Source organism: Myodes glareolus, chromosome 16 (assembly GCF_982192425.1).
Source record: "Myodes glareolus chromosome 16, mMyoGla1.1, whole genome shotgun sequence".
NCBI classification, from domain to species: Eukaryota; Metazoa; Chordata; class Mammalia; order Rodentia; family Cricetidae; genus Myodes; species Myodes glareolus.
In genome coordinates, this window is record NC_142041.1 from 63,551,759 (window position 1) to 63,574,409 (window position 22,651).

Here is a 22,651-nt window from a genome sequence, read left to right on the forward strand (position 1 = left end):
GGACCAGGATTTATCCCTGGTACATGAACTCGCTTTTTGGATCCCATTCCCTGTGGTAGAATACCTTACTTATCCTTGATACAGTGGGAAGTGGTTTGGTCCTGCCTCAACTTGATATGCCAGGCATTTTAGACTCTCCCTGGGAGGTGGAGGTATCACCTTCTCTGAGGAGTGGACAGGAGGTGGAGGGAGAGGAAGGAAAGGAGGGAGGGGGAACTGTGGTTGGCATGTAAAATAAATAAAAAACTTAAAAAAAACAAAGGAGTTCTGGGTTTTAATGATGGCAGTTGGGCAAATGTATAGTAATCCTGAGATTTGGTAAACATTTCAAAGAAGTTGGCCAGAGAAAATTAGAAGTCTAGTTCCTCTGTGTTCCTAAAACAAACTGTAACTGTACCCTACTCTATATGTACTAATGATTAGAAGTGTAAATATTAAACTTTTTTTTTTTGCTCCTGTATTGCAAGCTGTAGTTAAGTCGATGAGTTCTGTAATTATAGTAGACCAGGCAAATAAGCCCTTGTGGTTGGAGGAAGAGTGAAAATAAATGCATATTCTTCATGAGTCTATTCTTGATCATCTTACAAATCGTCACAGTCAGTAAAGTAAACTGACTGCGGATTTTTGAGGATGTCTCTAGTAGATACCTTCTAGGGAAAATAGGTGTACTGAGTAGGTCATGTTTATTTTCTTCTAGTTCATCCAGTGACAGGGTTAAGCAGCAGAATCAGGAGAAGTGCAGCACACGGGCCCACATGAGACGATAAAAGCAACAGCAGCTCATGAGTTGAGTTAGGCAGCAGACTGAGCTACTCTGGGGGTGGTATGACTTCTGCAGTTATACAGAGTACGGTACATACACAGTGAGAGAGGACCCCAAAGTAAGTCTCTACTGTTCTTAGCCGTACGGTAATGATAGAGATGGTACTCAAAGATGGTGGATGTCTTCTGGCTACTGAGTCTAAAAATGATAGAATTTACTCAGGGTCCATGTCGTTTGATTTTTAAATCTCTACTCTTAATGCTTCTATTTCTCCTCATGAACAAAAGGAGAAAGAGAGACTTTAAGTAGGGACCCCTAAAGTCAGAACTTGGCTTAATACTCCCTGAAAGACTTATTCACTATTTCTTCCAAGACTGGTTACACAACATCTGGTCAGTTTCACTTTAGTTTATTATTTAGTGGTTGGGATATTAGTGCATAATTTGGAATCCAATTTTGACAATAAACAGTACTAGAAAGTCTCCTTTCCTGAGATACATGGGAAGGTGGGGACTAGGGACATACATAATAGCTGAAGTCAGCTCATCATTCATAATCAACACAAAGAAGTCACCATGAGGTCTGGGCACTTAAGTGCCTGGTGACAAAGATGCACCTTTTTTGTCTTTGAATACTGTACGGTGCTTAATGGCTAGACATAATAAGAAAAGTATGGCTTGGGTGTCCCGGGGAGTTTCCTCTCACATCTGCATTCTATTGGAGTAGTGCGAGCAAGTGCCTCTTGTCTTCAGCATTGCTGTTCTAAACCAAAGGGGACAAGGTTACATTAAACAGGCAAAGGATACAGAAAGACAGTTGGAAAAACAGATTTTTGTTTGCTATGAATAACATTTTCAAGGAGGTGATAGAACTAGCTAATCTAGTCACAGAACAAGTGAAAGCCATAAATAAGTATATTTACCAAATGCCTTGGTGAGGACAACATGGAGACAGGGCGCAGCAAACACATAGGAACCTCTGCTGTAGGTTTCTGATATTACCCGATGACTGTCTCAGCTTAAGGATTAGTGAAAGTTAGTGACTGGTCTGCTAAAGTATTGCAAAAGATTTTACTTTCTAGGCAAGAGCATGTCAGGTTAGATCCAGAAATTTTTGATAAGTTGTTACTGTCTACATAACTTTGAGGGCATGATGTTGAATGTTCTTCTGTATATGTGTTGCCTTTATTGGCTAATGAATAAAGCTGCTTTGGCCTATGGCAGCGCAGAATATAATCAGGCTGGAATAGATAGATAGATAGATAGATAGATAGATAGATAGATAGATAGATAGATAGATAGATAAAGAAAGAGAGACAGGGAGGGGGGTCAGAGCCTGAAGAGACACCATGGAACTGCCAAAGAAGACAGACACTGGATACTTACCAGTAAGCCACAGCCTCGTGTTGATACACAGATTAATAGAAATTGGTTAATTTAAGATTTAAGAGTTAGTTAATAAGAAACCTAAGCTATTGGTTGAGCAATGTAGTAATTAATTAATTAATTAAGAGTAATCGGCTCTGGGTGGCTGGGGAATGAAAGAACAGTCTCTGCTCACAAGGCCAGATGAAGAATAGATTAGAGGAAACATTTAATAAAGACCTAAATTGGGATCAGAGGTCAAAGAAGCCACAAATCGGGAAACCAAAGACAGAGAATATTCCAACACTGGGCACATATCAGGAGAAACATATATGGTCCTTATGCTGCTTGGGGTTTGGACACAGAAATATTGGTGAGATGAAGGGAGAGGAGTTGGGCAGGATTCTGATTAGAAAATTTATCCCCAATTGTCTTAGGTTAGCTTTCTGTCACTGAAAACATTAGTCAATGCTGGCAATATTGCGGGCAATAAGTTCAGTCTCAAAAATCAATTTACAACTGACTTTGTAAACTATACGTAACTGACAATTTTGAAAGGCAAAATTGTTTTAAGAAATCAGCTAGAAAGGTAGTTATTCCAGGGTTTGCAATTTTCTGAACTTTGAGAATTTCTATTCTTCTTAGAAATGACTCAGAACACAGAAATAGATAGTAGGGTGTCCTCAGAATGGAGCTCAGCTCTTTAAATGATGCAGAGACTCTCGGGTCTGCATGGCTGTTGGGGAGCCTGGCCATGCTGTCTGGAGAAGATGGGTCCAGACAGAAATGGATGCCTTGCTCACTGTTTTCATTAAGTCCCTGAGTATTGAAGGGAACGATGGAAAAGCCCCTCAAAAGTTCACCCGGAAGAAAATAGAGTCACCACCTACCTAATAGAACAGGTTGAAGGGAAGTGTCTCTTGCATGGAGTGCTTTGTGTGACTTCAGGATGGAGAGAAGTGGCTGAGGGAAGGTAATTCTTTCTGGCTTGACGGGTGGAAGGAGAAAGATTCCTGGTCTCCCACGTGAACACCTGGCTTTCCAGCCTCTGTTGCAGAGAATGGTGGCCACTGGGGCCCATGGTAGCAAGGGGACTTCTGGGAGAGTCCTACATGAAAGATAGCATGAGAACTAACAGTCAAGTTATAAAAGGCGCTGCAAATAATTTTCCAATAAACACTTTGGGCAAGAAAATGAAAATGCACTTATACTAAAAACAGTGGTAAAATCATTTTTACATGTCCACACTATGCTAATTTCTGCGGCCTGCTCTTTGGGGAGGAAGCATATAGTGTTATCACTGAAGGGCCAAAGGAAGAAGTCTGATGAAGAAAGAGCAACCATTACAGAAAGCAACAGTTAGTTACAGAGACCGAGCTTAAAGCCAATCAACAAGGGTTGAGGTATAGTTAGCCATTTGATGGTGATACTTTTCCTATATTTGAGATAACTGTCTATGTAAATAAATTTTACTCATTTTAATCCTGAACCTCTCATAGATTTGTAAAGTGATTATCATTCTTAGGTTGGATTCACTAGCCAAAGAAGAAACTGTTAGAATTAAATGATGTGTGATTTTTTTTTTTATCAGAGATCCCAAATGCTGAAAGAAACCATCACCGAAGTGTGTTTTAATAATGACTCAAGGATTTCCACATAAATTTATGGAATCAATACAATCTTAAGATTTAATTTTTTCCAAAGTGAAACACCAGATGTTACTATGGATGCTACTGTGAATTCAATTAACAAGGCCAAAGTTAAATACAACATTTGTATTGATAATTTAAAATACCATATTTTTGTGAGCCTCAACATCCTGACAATATAATGTAATTTCTAAATTGGAAAACTAATGAACCATGAATATGCTTTGAATAACCTTTAGTGTAATATAATTCATAATTGCACCTATGTTCATTTCTACCATGCCTATGTCGAATTACCACAAACTTAATGCCTTCAAAAAACACATGTGCCATCTTAGAGTTCAGTAGGTCAGCATACGAACCTTGTTTCTCCCATACACTGCAAATCTCACAAATACATAATATACACATTTAAACATAGCACACACACAAGCCATGCGTATACCATGCCCATTCCAGCACACAAACACATATGCACAAACCACATCTTTATATAAACATACATCTTTCCTACATTCTCACACAGCTCAAAACACACTATACACAATACCACAACTTCAAACACCCTCTGCACATATACACATGTATCACATACCACATACACACATTTCCTGCCACATATGTACAAATAACATACATATGCCTGCACCATACACACTACACACACACAACTCATACATTTCGCATACTATATACTCAAACCATGCACATTCCAAAACCTAGTCACACACATACACACACACACACACACACGCACGCACACATGCACACACGCACGCACACACACACACGCATGCACACATGCACACATGCTCGCACACACTGCAATCCACACACATTCAAATATTCCCCGTAAGCCTTACCACAGCACTGTTTACTCCAGATCCTGATGGTTTCCCATTTCCAGTTATTCTAATCCACGCAGACCCCTCAGTGTTAAACTCTATCTCAGAGGTCAGTTGTCTCTGCAACCCTGTGATGAATAAAGTAATAAAATAAAAAATGCCCCATCTCCTAGGCCATCACTTCACTGCCCTTCATAGCGCTAGGTTCCCCTTTCCTCTTCCACGCTAACAGCTAAGGATGTTAGCTGGTATAAGGATCACTTACACCGAGGTCACACCACGGGCAAGGCTGAGCTTGATGATGCTAATGAAAAGGTACAGTGGTGACAAGAGTTAATTGCATAGTTACCAGGCAATTACCAATGTGTGTTCTACTGATGCTACCAGAGAATGGAAGAGAGCAAGAGAGAACTAGCATTCTTTGCATCATGTATGGCAAGGCATGACAGTACAGTGACTAAAATAATATAACAGAAACAATACTAAATAGTGTGTGACTTTACATTAACAGATTTTTTCCATAAATAAAAATGAATAACAAAATAAAAGCTTTCTCAACTTAACTACTCTAGTATCTGCTTGGAAATGGACCCTATACCAATGATCAGGTTTCTAGTTTTAAACTTATTTTATGTACGTATATTTCAAAACCATCAGCAGTCCATTATTTTATAACTCTACGTTATTTCATTTTGTGATACACAATGCAGGCTAAATGAGAACTTTCTGTGTAGCCAAAGTTGGTCCTAAATTCCTAACCCTCCTGCCTCTACTTCCCAAGTTTTGGTTTTACAGTCATGCATAATTGAGCTCCATGTTGGCTGACAGATATTTTTAGCAAACTAAATTTAACATTATTAAATAAAAGTAGTTATATTACCCTAAGCACAAGTATCACTTTGATTTTGTGTTTCAGTAGGTACATAGCTGCATTCTAAACCACAGCCTTAAACTCACATTAAGTACAGCTCTCACCTGCCATCAGAGAAGCTTCCTTCACAGTAAATGGGATCATTACAGAAACCACATCAGGCCATAAGACAGAGCTCAATGACCTGTATAGAGCCCAGCCCTAAATTATCCATCCTATCAGTATACTGCACCGACCACTCAGGGAACATCTCGGAACAGAGTGTAAACACCAGTGGAATAGGAAGCCTGCCATGAGATTGTGTCTCATAGGAGAACCATACCCACTACACCTTGACAGTATGGCTGCCTAAATAAGACTCGGAAATGGTAATATCAATAGTCATGCCAATGTAGAGAGAGGAGCACTCACAGGGTCCCACAAGTAGATGAAGAAGTACAGGTTACTAACAGCTGCTGAAAGAAAAAATAGCCTCACATTCATCATCTCTTTGCCATAGCTTCCCGAATGCTGGTGTTGTGGTTGTCTACCCACTCCACCCAGCTCTGTGTTCTGCTTTAGAACTGTTAGCATAGTAGGTTTGCTTAAGTCAGCAGTGTCTCCAGCATGGGAGGCAAAACTGTGTCGTGACTCTATGTCAGATAGAAGTCCACCAGGCGAGAGGATATGTTGTATCGCTTTCAGCTCGGTTCTCCTACATGACCACCACAGTATACACTAGCTATCAGATGGTTTATACCGCCTCACCTAAACGTCTCTGCGCAATTGCAATTCATGATTGTTTTCATTGCTGGTTAACAGCTTCTCTCTCACTGTCCTGCCATAGGGTGAACATAACAGCAGTGACTGGACTCACTTTACCCTGCAGGCATTTCTAGTCACATGTTTATCTTCCACAGCCCTGCCCTTCATTTGGACATTTTCCCAGGTCACTTCTCTTAAATGTGTTAGCAATCATTCTGCCCCTTGTGCCAGGAACCGTGTGCACCATAACTATGCACCAGGTTCACTGACCCAGGTTGGGTAAGAAATTATCTTCGGATTCTGCAGTCAAGTACAGGGAATCTTCTAACATAACAAGTCCCTTAAATGTTACAGTTCTCCGTCCTATCCACACCACACCCCACTTTCTTTATCTGTTAAAATTATTTGGTTTAATCTGGGAGTGGTAGCTCATACCTCTAACCCTGGTGCTCTTGCAACTGAGGTAGGAAATTTGCCATGTGTCTGTGGTCAATGTGGGTTAACTTGTGCGTTTCAGACCAACCTGGACTGTGTAGTGAAATTCTGTTTCAAAGAAACAAAACAAAACAAAATTAGCTGCCTACTGTAACACAAATCAAACACAGTCACACATTTCAAGTAGGTGGGGACCCTTCTATGCTCTGCTTACTTTTGCAAACCAAGTTATATAGCACCTACCATGTGGATAATGAGTCTATAGGCCAACGTCTTGCTTATCAAATAGCCAATTCTGCATAGGCTCCACCTCTCCACTACCGAGACACTCAGATGTAAATAGGATGTATCCCGATTGATATAACATCGTTGTTTTACCTTCCCATAACAATTGAGTTTTTAATCTTTTCTGTGGCTGTTACACTTCAGTAATGCTGTGTACTCAAAGATTCTCAAAAGGAATAGAAAAGTCTAAATGTGTAGAACTTTGTCTACGAATAAAACACTTGTGGGGTGGGGGTAAGGAGCGAGACATACAGCTTGGTGGTGGAGCACTCACACTGAGTGCACCATGCACTAGGTTTCATACTCCAGTTCTGTAGAAGAAAAAAATATGTTTTGGCACATGAAAACTGTCGGGAATGGCGAATCTACATTGCTTATGAATATAGTGGATGGTATTTAGAAAGTAGTTAGCAGAGGATGGTATTCAAGGTTTCTGCAATAATGACACTTAAGGGAAAGATTTAAGTTTCTAAAAAAAAATCCTGACAATTTATTTTTTCTTAAGGATGCATGAAATTGCCAGTAAAAGTAATAAAAACTTAGGTGATTCCAGTTGTTATGAGATTGTGGAGGAAAGAAGTGAGAAAGACAGACAAAAGAATGTTAAGAAGGTTAAACATCAACTCCAGTTGGGATTAATATAAGGACTGAACATGTCCTTGCTGGATTTGCCAATGAGGAGTCACTAAGGCCTTTTTGGAGGAAGACAGATTCTGTGGAGTGGAACCAGCTGAAGTCGGATTACTGGGGTGGAGCGGTGAATGGAAGATGCTGATAAGAAGGTGACCGTACTGAGCCTTGTGAGTCCTGGCTCACATGGGGGTGGGGAGGAGTTACAGAGACAACAAATTTTATCTTTGCTTTTTAAACACCTTTTGGTTTGTTGGTAAGACTTGAACTTATTTATTCCCCGCAGTGAAGATGCTATTGAAGAGAGAGCATTTGAAGATATAAGAAAAAGAAATAATTGATAGAACAAGGCCAAGCATGGCAGGAGGAGATGAGATCAAGAACACAGGTGGAGGGATTAACGTTAAACAGACGTTGAATCTCCTCGTCCTGTGAAAGCGTCAATATTTCTTCCTGCAAAGGGGCAGGCACACTTAGATCTACATGGATACACAGGAGAGATACAAAGGGTCTGACCGCTCTGGTCTTTGCTTTTATCTGCTGTCAGATCTTGATTGGAGGGAGGTAGGAGATCAGGAAGACAGAAGTGGTGGTTTCACCCAGGAATAGAAACCATGGCAGGAATCCTAATTCAACTGCTCTCAATTTTGAAAGGCAGACTCTACTCTTAAATCGATTCCTACAAAACACAGCGTTTTCTAATAACCAATGTTTCTAATATATGTGTTGAAATAGACCATATCAAGCCAACCAAACAAATAAACAAAACACCTTTTGTCATTGACTGATCCCTCACCTACCAATCCCAAGGGGTGGGGACTGGCTCCCCAAGGCACAGAAAATAGAATCAAATTTATCAAGTATTAATTATAGTAATATAACATTTCTAATGTCCAACTTTCTTATATTTATAAAGTAACTGTTCTTTAAAAAGGAATGCATTTCTTGCATATAGAATAGAAAACTTGTTGAGAACATGAATTAGATTGAAGCAATAAGGGAAAGTAATTGAGATGAATTCAAGATTAAACTTTGTGATCTCAGAATTTTCAAGATCTGTCTTACCATAAATAAATTTATTAATTGTAATGGAAGCAAAAATGAATATGTACTATAGGATTAATCAATGATAATAGGTTGCATTGTATTTATCAAAAATTGTACTGGACGCACAGGCTGTCTGAATATGTCATTTGCTTTTTACAATATGTTTGATTAGTACTGGATTTTACAAAGAACAGGGATTGCCTTTCTTTTCAGCTGGCTGTCTAAGATTTTTTCACACTGTGTGCCTTGAAGCAAATGTTTCTGTTTGAAGCACCATGCCTGTTTTCACCTAGAACATGAATCACAATAATGTCCTTTTGTTTCTTTTCTCTGTGGGAGACAGAATGACATAGGGGATCCTAGCAGACCTTAATCTGGAAGCTCATGAGCTCCGGACTTCCCAGCTTTAGCTCTCAGGATCTCCTCCACCTATAAAATAGTGTTAATGATGCAAATTTTCTAGGGGTGTTGTATATACTCAACATGTGAACTAATTAAAATCCCAAGAGCAAATTTTTTCATGTGGTAAGCACTAATGGGATTTGAGAGAAGTGAGTGATCATTAAATATGAAGTAATTTTCAAATAGCTGTTGGATTCTGCAAACCTTCCTACATGTGCTTTTATTTTATGATGTGAACTTCAAAATATCAAGTTGTCATATCAGCTAGGTTTGAATCTGCTTTTGATGTTAAGCAAATTGTGGAGAAAAGTAATACTTATAACAAGATATCAGAAGTCATTGAGCTTGGTGGCTCATACCTGTTAACCCAGCAGCACCTGAGAGGTTGGGATAGGAGAACTGCCGAGCTCCAGGTCAGTCTTGGCTATATGAAAAATTCAGGGTCAATTTTGCAAATTAGCTTAAATTCTGTCTCACACAGCAAACAAGCTAGTGTGTTGATGGGATTATCTATTATTATTTATATATTAATTATATAATAGATATGCATTTATATATTTATAAAGATAAATATATAGCACTTATATTAACACATGTATTAATATAATACTATTACCACAGTTTTACAGAGACTGAGCCAGGTGGATTCCCATGAGTTCCAGGCTAGCCTGGGCCGCAGGTACCAAGACCCTGTCCAAACATACAACAACAGAAAGAAAGAAAGAAAGAAAGAAAGAAAGAAAGAAAGAAAGAAAGAAAGAAAGAGGGAGGGAGGGAGGGAGGGAGGGAGGGAGGGAGGGAAGAAGGGAGGGAGGGAAGACAAGTGAGTGAACATAACTAACTCTCTCACAAACAGGTTGGTGGTAGCAATGATTTGGTGTGCTTAAATAATAAGCTCAAGCAGAGAAGTCCCAATCAGCTGTCTTTTAAAAAGTTCCATAGCAACAAGACAGAAACTGAATTTCATCCAAAAGAAGTTAAGCAGAACAAAATCTTCACAATGAGGCTAAGCGGGAGAAAGAGTAGTGTAATAAATAGCAAATGGATTATCTGAGCAAAAATGAACCATTGCTGATTTCTAAACCCTGAAAGAACGGAAGGACAGTTGATGATTGCAGTGGAGATCCCCCTTGTATCCTTATTTGTCTCCTTTGGTTTAGGCTTAATCTTGTTTTGATTTTAATTTTCTTTCTTACACTTGTTTCCTAAAGAAAGAAAACAGTCAGCTGTTGTCTCGACACCTGGAGTGGGCATTTTCTCCCGTGCCCACTAGATGGCAGGTATGGGATTTGGAATACTACACTGAAACTGCATAAGTCATCACAGTCAGCTGCAACAGCTCCAGAAGAGAAAAACCACTGGGCAAGGGGAGAAAATTGGAGAAGCCATGCTCCTTCTTTTCCTCACAGTCTATCCCCACCCCTTACACATAGCTGTTTGTTTTTTAAAGACAAAGCAAAGGAAAGGAAAACCGTTGAAGCTGGTAAACATGTGTAAGGTTGCTAATATGGTATTTAAGTTCTGTGCAGAATTGCACTGGAAAAGAGGAGCAGGCCGAGTATTCTGTTTCTTTAGAAAAATCAGGAAGCTACAATCCAGCAACAAATAGTCACATGTTCTCGTGGGACGTGTTTAAGATGTCTCTCTCCTCCTCCCTTCCTACCTCCTTCTCTCCCTTCCTTCCTTTCTCTTTTCCTCTGAGCAGATGCAGTCCAAATAGTGTGTTGCCTCAGTGTGATCTCAGAGCTTTAATTTTCTCACAGTTGCAGGCAAAGGAGCTGAGTTTTCTGTTTTGAAGGGTGTGTGCCTTTCCATTAAGGGGTGGAGGCTCTAGAAATGTAAAGGGACAATCTCTGTTACAGAGGGGTTCATTGCAGAGAAGGGTGTGTTCTGCAAAGACAAACAGGTCTCACAGATAGTTGCCAAGGGCACCGAGTACATCTTTGCATTACACCTTGAGCTAGCGAGCTCATATCACCGCTTTTATTGCATGCACCATAAATGACTGTAAAAGTTTGCAAATCTTGCAGAGACCTTGGCAATCAATACTTCAACAGGAAATTTACAAAGAGGATGGGGGGAGGGGTCCATCCTAGTAATTTGCTTTTTTTTTTTGGCACAAGAACCATGTGCTGACATTGAGAATTATTAAGTGTTCGATTTTCACAGTGTCTCTGTCACATGCATAACATAGTGAGAGCCGTTTCAATTTAGATGCTCAATTTGAAGTCTTGGCTTTGCATTTTTATGAACAGGTAAGAGAGCTTTGAAACGAGTCTGGTGGTCTTCCTTACATAAACTGGTCCTCCAGGGCTGTGACGTGAGTGCCAATGGTAAAGTCATTTTAATATGGGTCAGACTGGAACCAAGTTGGATGGCATGGTGGTCCCTACTGTGACGTTTATAACTTTAACATCAGTAAGTCTCTGACTCATCCTGCCACCCAAAGGGCCAGGAAAACATCGGGATTTCTTTTATTTGGGGGAGGATGATAAGAGAGAATTCTAACCAGTAAGAGGGCTGAGATTCAACCTGTCTGGTGGCCTGATTCTCTTCTCTTCCTTTGCCTCTCTCCCTTTGTCCTTGAGCTTCCTTCTTCTTGCTTTGAATCGCTTTCAGTTTGAACTCTGGAAAGGTGGGGGCCTGGTGGAAAGCTCACCTAGATAAACAGCAGTTGAGGCTTCCCAAGATGAGGTGCTCCTTCTACTGCCTCAGGCCCAGGGACTCACCTTTTTGTAGATCACTGCCCAGAGTCAGCGAAAATAAAGCTGGCCCCAAACTAGCAGGCTGGGGGCTTGTCTTAGGCTGGACTAGGGGCTTAAAGGATTACGGATCCCCTCGCAGTTAGCAGGGGATCACCCGAGAAAGCATGGCGAATGGGCCAGCATTTCAGATGGTCTAGGAGTCACGTTTATCCTCCTCCTCACCCCGCAGCCCCGCCCTTCTCTTCCTCCCAAGCACAGTGACCTGAGTCCTGGCCTTCCCTTCTGATGCATAAAACATTCGAGGGTCTCCAGGGAGTTTTAGAAGTTTCAGCGGACGCTGTTTTATCCGGTGCTTGGCTGCAGGGTCAAACATGGCTTCCTCAGTTGAAGAGTCCTCAAGCCAGCACAGCGCAGGATTAATTTCAGCAGAGGTCTTTTACAGGCAAGTGACTTTGATAATATTGCTAGGCTTTGTCCAAATCTAAAGGGTGTGTGTGTGTGTGTGTGTGTGTGTGTGTGTGTGGTGTGGTGTGTGTGTGTGTGTGTGTGTGTGTGTGTGTGTGTGTGTGTGTGTAGAAATGTTTGAGCTTCATACTTTCTTTGTATTTCCTCCTTCTGCAGGTGAATATGACTGAGCTTGGGCTGTTATTCACCTCCCCTGCGCCCCTGCACGCTGCGGTGGCCGGTCTGAGGCCTGGGTACCACAAAAAGCGCTTAGAGGATCATATTTTTTTAATCTAGCCAGCAAAGGTGGCAGCGGTATCAGCTGGCCTCTGTCAAAAGCGGACTTCTGCCCGTCACGTGGTACAAAGGGTTTAAGTTCTCAGCAGGTGGGGCGGGATTGCCCCAGCAGCCACGTATGGAAGCTCGGGGTCCTGAGGACCAAATTGTCCTCAGAGCCTCAGAGCAGCCCTGTGTGCTCAAAAAAAAAAAAAAAAAAAAAGACCGTACCCAACTCCGCAGCATCCTCTCATTCGCCTGTGCCCCCCTCCCCAAGATACCAACTCTCCTGGAGAGCCCACTGTTTGTAAATAACAGCATCGGAAAACTCGACCTTTTAGACAATCTTTGTGGCGTTGAGAAGAATGAAATAAAGAAGGATGGAAGATCACGTTCAGGCTGAAGGAGAGACCTTTAGTGAGAAAGTGAAGTGAAGCGGGTTTTAAACCACGTTTTGAGCGTTCAGTGTTCGGTTAAAGGGGCAGATGGGACATAAATACGCGTGTATAATTTTCCTCCTGCCAGCAGCTAGCGAAACGAAGCTTCGTGTGTCTTCCAGGAACCTTTCCTGAAACATTCTCGCGATCTCTTCCTGCTCTTTGTGGGCCCACGCTCCACCCCTGCGGAGCATCAGGGACCGGCTCTGCATAATGCAGATTTTTCACCTTCAGCAACTAAAACCCATGCCTCGGAGAATCATAGTAAATTAGGTTCAGTGACAATATCCATGATGGTCTCAGGCTCAGGTTTACCTGGTAAAACTGTCAAGCTCCGGAGCCGGGGCGACCTCTTCACTTTCTTTTTTACCTGTTAATAGATTGCTTTCATACATTCATCTAAAATCACGCCCTTCGCGTTCTTGACCCTAAACGTCGTCCCTGTTCAGTGGGTTTTCCATTGAAAGAAATACAATACCTCTCTTCCATGGTATCTAAGACGTTACCCACTTTTTGAGAGCTTGGCTTGACTGTGTCCATCTTCTTTAGTCAAAAAGCTGTTGATTAGATTCCCTGGCCAAGGTTCTACAAATTGTTAGCATACTTTTGAACAGATTCCAAGATTGTTTCTTGATAGACCAAAGATTCTACCACACAGCCAGCAGGCACCGATCATGCAAAACCAAACCTGCTGATATTGTGGACCTACGATTTAAAAACAAGTCTTTTCAAGTCAAATGTGATTTCCTTGTGGGCGTGTGCGTATCAGGTCTCAGCTTTATGTGATCGGGAAAGGAGTTCATCCTCAAACTTTCAGGGTTTTATGTTAATTGTACATTTACATTTTAGAATTTTATTCGACACTCTTCACTATCCAAGCATCTGAAAATGGTTCTTTCTTCCTTCCCTTTTTCTCTTTCTTTCTTTCTTTCTTTCTTTCTTTCTTTCTTTCTTTCCCTTTCTTTTCTTTTCTTTTCTTTTCTTTTCTTTTTTTAACAATGGCCACAGGAAAGCTGTAAACAACACACCTGTGGGCAATTTGCATAATCAATGTATCCCCGTTAATTCTAACTCTTTGGCTCTCGCTGACCTGGCCTGATATTGGTTGAAAGCCCCTTACTTTCCTTACTCTGTTTGCAAAGCCTCATGGGCAATGAGCACCCAGAGAATCTGTTTTGCTCTGGAAAACTCCATATAAAGAAAATTATATGTGATCTGCCTCCTTTGTTCCGATTTCTAAGACAGCTAACTCCTTGGTTTTAAAAGAACCTTTCAGCAAGATATTCAAAAGGAGGAAACTGAGAAAGTTTAGTAAATCCTATCTAAAAAGAAAAAGACAAAAACCACTCCTAGCTCTTTGATCTCTCTGGCATTATTACAATACTAAAATAACAGCCAACCCCCTGGTCAGAAAAGAAAATCCGGTGGATTAAGTAACTGTTTATCTCATGAGCGTAATTACTTGTTAGACCTGAAACCTTTTATTCTTGCGACCACGATGTTAAATTGATGAGATTAAAAAAGAAAATCACAGGTCTGTCTTTTCCTGTCACAAACTTTTGGACAAAATGACCAGCTATAGCACGGATGTGTCAGACATCATTTCATGCTGGAAGAAGGTTCTGGAAGGTGCCAGTGGGTATGGGAGGGAGAAAGGGAAGTTTCCCATTTGAAACCTATGTAAAAAGGTATTTATTGACTAGAAACCACGAGTATCAGGAAGAGAAATGCGTTCTCCCTTGACTGCTCAGAACTCTTGCAGAACAGAGCACCCGGGAGGCATTCCCGCTCACAGGCCCAAGGCGCAATTTAAAGAAGTGCCCTGAGGGTCCCCTAGCGGTGTGGCTGTAGTCCTGTCCCCAGGAACCCACTTAATTCCTTTTAATGATATTTCCGCCCTTTTCTGGACCTCTTGGGCAATGAATTAGATTCGCATTCTAGGAGGACAGGCTTCTCCTTGCCACTTGCCCTAAAACACTTTACAGCCAGAGTAAATGCCGCCGCCAGGAGGCTTGGCTCCGAGGGGAGAGGAAGGTCCCTGGGTTCGGACACTGAGCATGGCCCAACCTGGCCAGGACTCGGCGTGACTAGGAGATGGAGAGCAGCCAGCTCCGGTTGGAGGCATCAAGCCATGGTGGTCCTCTCCCTGCTGGATCTCAGAGCGGCTGTGGCTGTCACTGAGGGATGACTGCAAAGGCCCCGACGGTCGCTGCGGTCGTCCCTAACCCGCGAGCCCCAGGGCTTGGGAACCGGGAAATGATCTCGCCCGGGCGTAGGCTGCCTCGCTGCTTTCAGTTTTCATTGAGGCTCGCTGGTTACTGTTTAACATCCCCACCCACGTTTCAGTTTGTTTAGTAAATCGATCTCACTGTGAGAGTCAGGCCCCGGCCCTGTCGCCATTGAGCAAAGCTAATATTCTCCCGGCATATGGTCCCCCAAAATCTTTGCTAGAGATCCTGGAAAACAAGCAAACAAAACAACAAAATCCCTGGGCCACCTCTCCCGGAGCCCCACCCCAACTCCCGGCTGGCTGCAAACTTCCTGGCCCCAGGACGGTGCTCCGCGGGACACCGCGGTCAGGGCGGGTGGGGACCTGCTGCTGGGATGCGGCTCAAGCCGCGCAGCTGAGTGCGACGCGGGAGCTCCGGAGCCGCTGGCGTGGGTGAGTCGCTCCGCCCGCGCCCGGTGCCCGGGGATAACCCACTCCACGCCCCGGCTGCTGTCCGGCACCGGGAGTCTCAGTTTCCCCAAGAAAGCGGTTGAGAACCTGAGCACCCTAAACCCTAGGCCTGATATTATGTAAAGCAGACCAGACCACCCTAGGCCTTTTTCAGTTCAGGTGGACTGAAGAAAGGCTGGGGGATGCGGGAGTTAGAGAATGGCCAAACCCTTCGCCTTGAAAAGGAAAATAGAATCTGCATTTGTTTGGGTGTTGAGAAAGCTTTGGTAGCTGTCGCGGGTCACGTGATTCCAAGATCTGTTGGTGGTGTTGGGGGAGTTTCCTGGGGTTTGGGGGCTTTGGGTACAAGCTAGAACACGTGACTGGATATTAACGGACAATAGGATTAGTGTTGGTGCAGAAGCATCCCCTGATCCCAGGGCCTTTGCTTAAGTATGTTTCCATATATTCTTTCAGTCATTTGGGGATGAGGCACCTTCTACTGATGCTTTTGGGGACAACTATGCAAGTCAGTAAAAGTGTCAGTTTCTTTGGGAAGATTTGACCTATTAGATGATGAGTTAAACCGCATTTGGATTAAGTGACAGTCATTCAATGTCTAACGGGGGAAAAAAATCAGTATGTGATAAGATCTAAGAGCCGACTATCCTGATCCCTACCTGAAGGGATATGTTTTTAAGGGAGTCTGCAAACTGAGCTCGCATATGCATCTCCAACATGCAAAACAATCCCAGTTTTCATCTGAAGATAAGAGCTGGAGAACACTAGTGCGGGAGCTTATGACCTTGTGGGATATTCTGCAAACTGAAAACCTCGATGATGGCAGCATTTCCTGTTTTGGGCTTTAGTTGCTTTATCCGGCTTGACAACTTATTTTACACGTGATTTAATTTCTTTTCACAAGCATGTACTATTCCTCCACCTTGGCTGTCACTGTTTATTCATGACCCTCTTCCTGCTCTGCCCCTCACCAGCTTCCTCTGTCTCATACTTCTGACTCAAACCATCCGATTTCCTGTGTCTGAACTAAGTCAATGTTGGATTCCCTTGGTTGCACATCAAGTGATGGGATGGGAGGCATCGGAGCTGCTGATAAGTCAGTCACTGACTTAAGCTTAAGCCTTGAGCTCAGTGATTAATCTGCCTCTGCCTCCCAGGTGCTAGGACTGCAGGCATGTGACACTGCTTCAATTTGCAATACTTTTTGAAGATTTTTTAAAAATATTTTAGTTATATGTATTCATGTGTGGTTGTGGGGAGTAGATATGTGGAGGCCAGAAAAGGGTGTCAGATTTGTTTGAGCTCGAGTTACAAGTGTGAGTTCACTGATGTTGGTGGTGGGGACCAAAACCTGGTCTTCAGCAAGGACTGTGTGCTATTTTCGCAGCTCAGCCATCCTTTTAGCCCTGATTTATATTAAATCACTAAATGTTACTTATTTTTATCTGTTCTTTCCTCAGAGATTGTTATATGTATACAAGCAAACAAAGGGCATATGTCTTTAGCAATCTTTCGACCCCTAAAATCCTGGCCAAGCTATCTTACGGACCGCAGCGATGCCCGCATAGTCTGTCTCTGACTTCACAGAACTTTTGGCTTTCTAGTGGGAGAGAAATTCACCCCAGCAGAGTTCATTTGTTTGGAATATGTGTTTGGGCTTTGGCATGACCTGTGTGAAAATCTCAGTTGTGTAGAGAGTAAGTCACTCCATGTATGTGGGCATCAGCTCAAAGAGCTGTGTTCTAAGAATCATATTCTCTTACTCTCAAATTATGTGTGAATTCTTACATCATTGATATGAGGTGCTTTATTTCTTGAGGAGCTATATCCTCCTCAAGTTGTTATATACTCAGATATAACAACAAAAAAAGTTGGCACAAATCTAAGTAGTATATCTCCATCTGTTCTGACTATGTTGGATCAGTTCATCCGGACCTGGTTATTTAATTTTTGAAACTATTTTGCAACTTCTGTGTTTACATTCTACACTGTACATCGTAGGACTTTTTCTTTCTTCTTTTTTTTCTCTGAAGTTTGTGGAATGTGTAATTTAAAAATATTATATTTTCTGGACTATAGAGATGGCTCATAATTAAGAGCTCCATCTGTTCTTTCCAAAGGACCTGTGTTCAACTCCCAGAACCTGGCAGCTGACAACTGAATTCCTGATCCAGGAGATTCAATACTCTCATACAGACATACATGCAGGCAAAACACCAATGTACATAAAATAAAAGTTAATAAGTCATAAAAAATTTTTAAAAATATATTGTACTTTCTTATTTTCGCTATCATGGTTATGATTTGCAAATGAACCTGATTAGTATTAATTTAGAAATAAGTTATAGGCATAGTACCAAGGGCATAGAAGGCAAATAGAAAGAATAGTTGCCTAGAAAGCAAACAGAATTTAGCATCCCCACCCTCAAACATAAATAATCTACTGGGAAGACAAACACATGCAGTAGTCAGGATGGAATATAGGCTGTAATTGTCATAAAGCTGTACAAAAATGGAAGCAAAAAAGCATCTAGTTTGAATAATCTAGAGAGATTTCATGGAGGAATTAATTCTGTTCTGATTAGAACTTGTTGGGGAGAATCAGAAAGGTGTTGGATGCAGGGAGATTTCACCTGCAGGGGAGATGAAGCATATGTTGGGGAACCCAGGACCACAGGGTGGCAATAGTGAATGCAGATGACAATGATTGCAGCTAGTTGGCTGGTTGAAGGAAGCCATCAAACTATTTAGTAGATTGGGTTTTGACTAGTTTTTAGATTGATAGCATTTTGGAGTATGGATAAAACGTGCGGTATGAGAGACAGAGTGAAGAGTTAGAAGCTTCAACCAGTTGTAAAATGGGGCATTGGTGATTAAGAGATAAGGGTGGTGTTTAGACAATGAGAGAGCAGGAGAGACTGAAACCTGTGGGAACAGCATTCTCTAAACTTGTGTCAGCTTAGGGTACTGAATTCTCCTTGCTTTCTAGGCACCTAGTCTTTCTATATGTCTTTCCTGCTGCTGATACTGTTCCTGTAACTTAATGCTTGCCACATCAATGGGGCCTGTATCAAGAGTAACGAAACCTTTATTTCAGCGTGATCATCACAATTTTGTGTTTCAACTATTTTTTCCCTACGTGGCTTCATGTTAAAATTTGATCTGTCCAGCAAAGCTGAAGTTTATTCTGTTATTCAGGAAAGATGTCTCATATTTGCAAAGAACATTGTTCACTATTTTTTGGTTAATTTTTAGCTAAGTAATTTTTATTTCCAATAAGAATTTTTATTACTGGCAAGGACTGCCTTTTCTGAGCCCCAGCAGCCTTACCAGTTCTAAGGTAACAGGGCACTGTAGGAAGGAACTCTCCTCTGCCGGAAACCCTGTGTTAATCTCCTAATGTGCTCACTAAAACGGCCGTCCTTCCACCACTGGACCCCTCGTAATGTGGCCTGGAATTGCTACAAGCACAGCTCTCTCTGTTTGATATCAATTAGTTGAGGTAGGATGGTTCGTTTATCTCCTCAGATGCTCCGCATTATCATGTGCCATCAGAGGTGACATTTCTACCAGCTGGAACCTCTCTCACCATCCGCCACTGTGTCACCTGACTCCATCCGTCCAAGCGAGTGGTCACTTATGTTTCAACTCTTCACTTCCAGGCCACTTTAAGAATGCTTCCCCAACTCTCACCTCCATGTGTCATTTTAATTGCAGCTTGTTCTTTCTCTGACCTGTTAATTTTTAACTTCATAAAGCATGGTAGTTACATGTTTGATGACCATCAACTGAATATTAGGTCTCTGATGACAGGGCCTATCATTAGGAACGCCTGCCCTTTGGGGTGGGTGTTTATTTGAGACGTTCGGAGTATGACTTTACTCACTGAATGTCGCACTGTACTGAGAAGTGAAGTGACACGTTGATTACAGAACTGAACCATGTATTAAGAGACTTTAAAGCACAATCTGCTATGTTGTGGGTTAAGCCATGGTCATTGTTTAGGTTTCTCATGTCTGGGGGGAATACACATAAAAGTATTACCAGTCACTGAGATGAACATAAGAGTTGAGTACTGGAAAAATATTACAGATACCTGGTGAGAGGCCCATTAACTCTTCTCGAAAGAACTTACAAAGAAATGGTGTGTGAATTATATATTGTTGTGTTCACTAAAATACTTGTTTAAAATTAAATTTCTCTGAATTATGACAGATATACACAACCTGGTAACCATTCACACCAGGAAAATTAACAAACATTTCTGCTCCCTTACCCTCAAATCCATCCCCTGTACCCCAGGCAGTCCTCTGCCACCCCCAGCAACCTAATCTGAACTCAGTCCCGTGCTGCCTATTCCAGAATACCATAAAAAGGGAATCAAGAAGTACATAGACTTCTGTGTTTGTTTCTTTATTTGTTTGAATTTACTACAATAATTGTGAGATTTATTCATGTTGTTATATCTGGCAGCGCTTTCTTTCTTTGGGGGGGAACAAAATCCCAGATTTATGAGGTATAATTGACATGTAATAAAGTGCGTATATTCAAAGTACATAGTTTGGAAAAACCTTGTCCGGTATATGTACACAGCTGAAACCGTCACCACAATAAAGATAGTATATCTAACACACCGAAAGCTCTTTCATGCTATTCCATATGTAAGCCCTCCCTCCTGTTGTCTCCCAGTGTGTCTACTTTCCGTCACTAACATTAGTTCCCCTGGCCTAGGGTCTTGCACCCAGGTGATCCTATGGTGCTGTCTCTACTTTGTTTCTTTGCACATTAGTAAATTCACTATGTTCATTATAAGTGTCAGTAGTCCAGTTTTAAAGTTTTTGCTGATGAGCATGACGTCCCACAGAAATGGCACAATTTGTTTATTTAATCACTTGTTGGTGAGCGTTGGCTCCTTTCCAATCTTTGGCTACTTCAAATAAAACCACTATAGACATTCTTGTACAAAGTCTTTGTGTGCACATCTGCTTTTGTTTGTTTCATCAAATTCCCCAGGAGTAGAATGTAGTTCTTACGTAACAAATCATTTGTCGGGTTCCAGAGTGAGTGCTAATGTTTCATATTCTAATGGGCATCACTGGAGATTTACAGACTCTTCACATCCTTACCGACCATGAGTATGCATGGCCTTGAATTTAGATATTCTAGAAGCATGGTGTGATATCAAATGCAATTTTAATTTTTATTTCCCTTGTGGCTAAAGGGGCTGAGAATATCTCTGTGAGTTGGTAGAGAAACTGAAGATTTGCTGGGAGAACTTTTCTTCAAAAATTTTTAATTGAGTTGTTTCAGTTTTAAAGTGTAATATGTTTGTCTGTCTATCATCTACTATCTAACTATCTTACAGATGCCATTTGTAAGATAGAGCTTTTGAAAATAGTTTCTCTTCAGAGGAATTAATTCCGATAAAAAAGTAGGATTTGGCATAAAAAAAAGACAGTTGCAAGTAGTCCCAACACAAGTGTGAATAACACATACAATCGAAAAAAAATAAAGTCTGTTTTATGAAGCTACAAAATGCAGCAAAGTGGGAAATAGCAGTAGATGGTATGCTTAAAAGTGTAAGGAGATTGAATATCAAAACCTTTATACAGCATCCTATAGAGTCTAGACTTGTTTCTGAGAGCAGGGCTGCAAAACCATCAGTATGGTACTGAGAACAGGAACTGAGCTTGAAACTTTACAGAAGTCCTTCAAATGCACAGTCAATATTAAGCAAGTTTTTGATTCAGTGTCTTCTCTGTCTTTATCTCTGTCTCCCCCCTCTATGTGTGTGTGTGTGTGTGTGTGTGTGTGTGTGTGTGTGTGTGTCTTTGTCTTTCTGTCTGTCTCGGTCTCTCTGTGTGGGCGTGTGTTTGTAAATGTTTAAGGGCATATGCTGGCAAGTGACACGGCTTCTCATGTCCCTGCTCAAGAAGGTGCACTGCTGTATTTGGGAAATGAGAATTCACAGTTATCATGGAATGGTTAGGAAAAAAAGTCCCCAAATCTCAGAGATATTCTAGATGCTGTTTATTTTTGTGGCTGTTGTTCTTTTATAACTGTCTTTTGAGGAATGAAGTGACATCAAATCTGTTTGTTAATTGGCGAAGAGGAAAAAACAGCAGTAGAACTCAATCTTTGATTTTTAGAGCGCTGTTTGTATTTGCATCTCACATGGAGTTTGAAGAGCTCACTTTTTCAAACAGTGGTTTGCTTCAATACATTGTGTTGACATTTTTCTGCTCAGGGCCTTGACTTCTCTGCCCACACTGGGCCTGTGTTGCTGCACAATTTGTACCTCCGATGGCTGATGTCACAAGCCTGAAAAAGCATGTGCAGTTTGGAAAACAAGCTCTCTCCTTTCTTCATGCCTTCCCTCATTCCTTTCTCATTTCTCTCTCTGTTCTTCTCTCTTCTTCCCCCCCTCTCTCTGCTGTTTTCTTCCTTGTACTTAGAAGTATCGAAGGCTTCTTATTTGCTACTTATCCTTTTTCTTGATGTTTTTAACCTTCATAAATTCTTTTCAAGGTAAAGTAACAAGGAGGTTATAATCCAGAGTAAGTGAATTAATTGCTCTCAGTGTAAGATTTTCTAGGCTGGAGAAATGTCCCAGTGGTTAGAAGCACTGGCTGCTCTTCAAGAGGTTCTGAATTTAATTCCCAGCACCCACACGCCAGTTCATAAGCATTTATAACTTCAGGTTTAAGAGATCAGATTCCTTCTGTCCTCTAAGGGCACCAGGCACACATGTAACTAAAATACCCATATCAATAAAATAAAATAAAAATAATTTTTTTTACCTAGACTATAAAAATGATTATAAATTAATTACGTACAGTGTATTGCTTTGTGTTACCATATGTTATTTATTATTCACACCTTCTGTGAAATTATTTAGTATACACGTGTTAAATCTGCTCATGGATTAAATATATATTACTTAGACATTTGGGGATCTTATAGATACTGGAATCAAATAGACTTGACATAGCCTGTATGGCTCTGTGCACATCAGCTAACTTAACTGTGCATTGCTTTGCCCAGGGTAGTGTGAATTCTAAGTGGTCTTTATAA

At 41.4% G+C, this 22,651-nt stretch overlaps 1 protein-coding gene and 1 long non-coding RNA gene across 2 annotated transcripts in view; both read left to right on the forward strand.

Moving 5' to 3' along the window:
- Positions 1-11,162: 11,162 nt before the first annotated feature.
- LOC148119597 (uncharacterized) lies at positions 11,163-14,430 on the forward strand. The gene is made up of 3 exons (XR_015735143.1): positions 11,163-11,290; positions 11,970-12,182; positions 12,362-14,430. It is a non-coding gene; the product is annotated as an uncharacterized LOC148119597 (long non-coding RNA).
- Positions 14,431-15,313: 883 nt separating this feature from the next.
- Hnf4g (hepatocyte nuclear factor 4 gamma) overlaps positions 15,314-22,651 on the forward strand; it is a 141,304-nt gene continuing 133,966 nt past the window's right edge. Inside the window, exon 1 of the mRNA XM_048420346.3 lies at positions 15,314-15,559. The gene's annotated coding sequence lies outside the window, so the exon portion shown is untranslated. The remainder of the gene's footprint in view (positions 15,560-22,651) is intronic.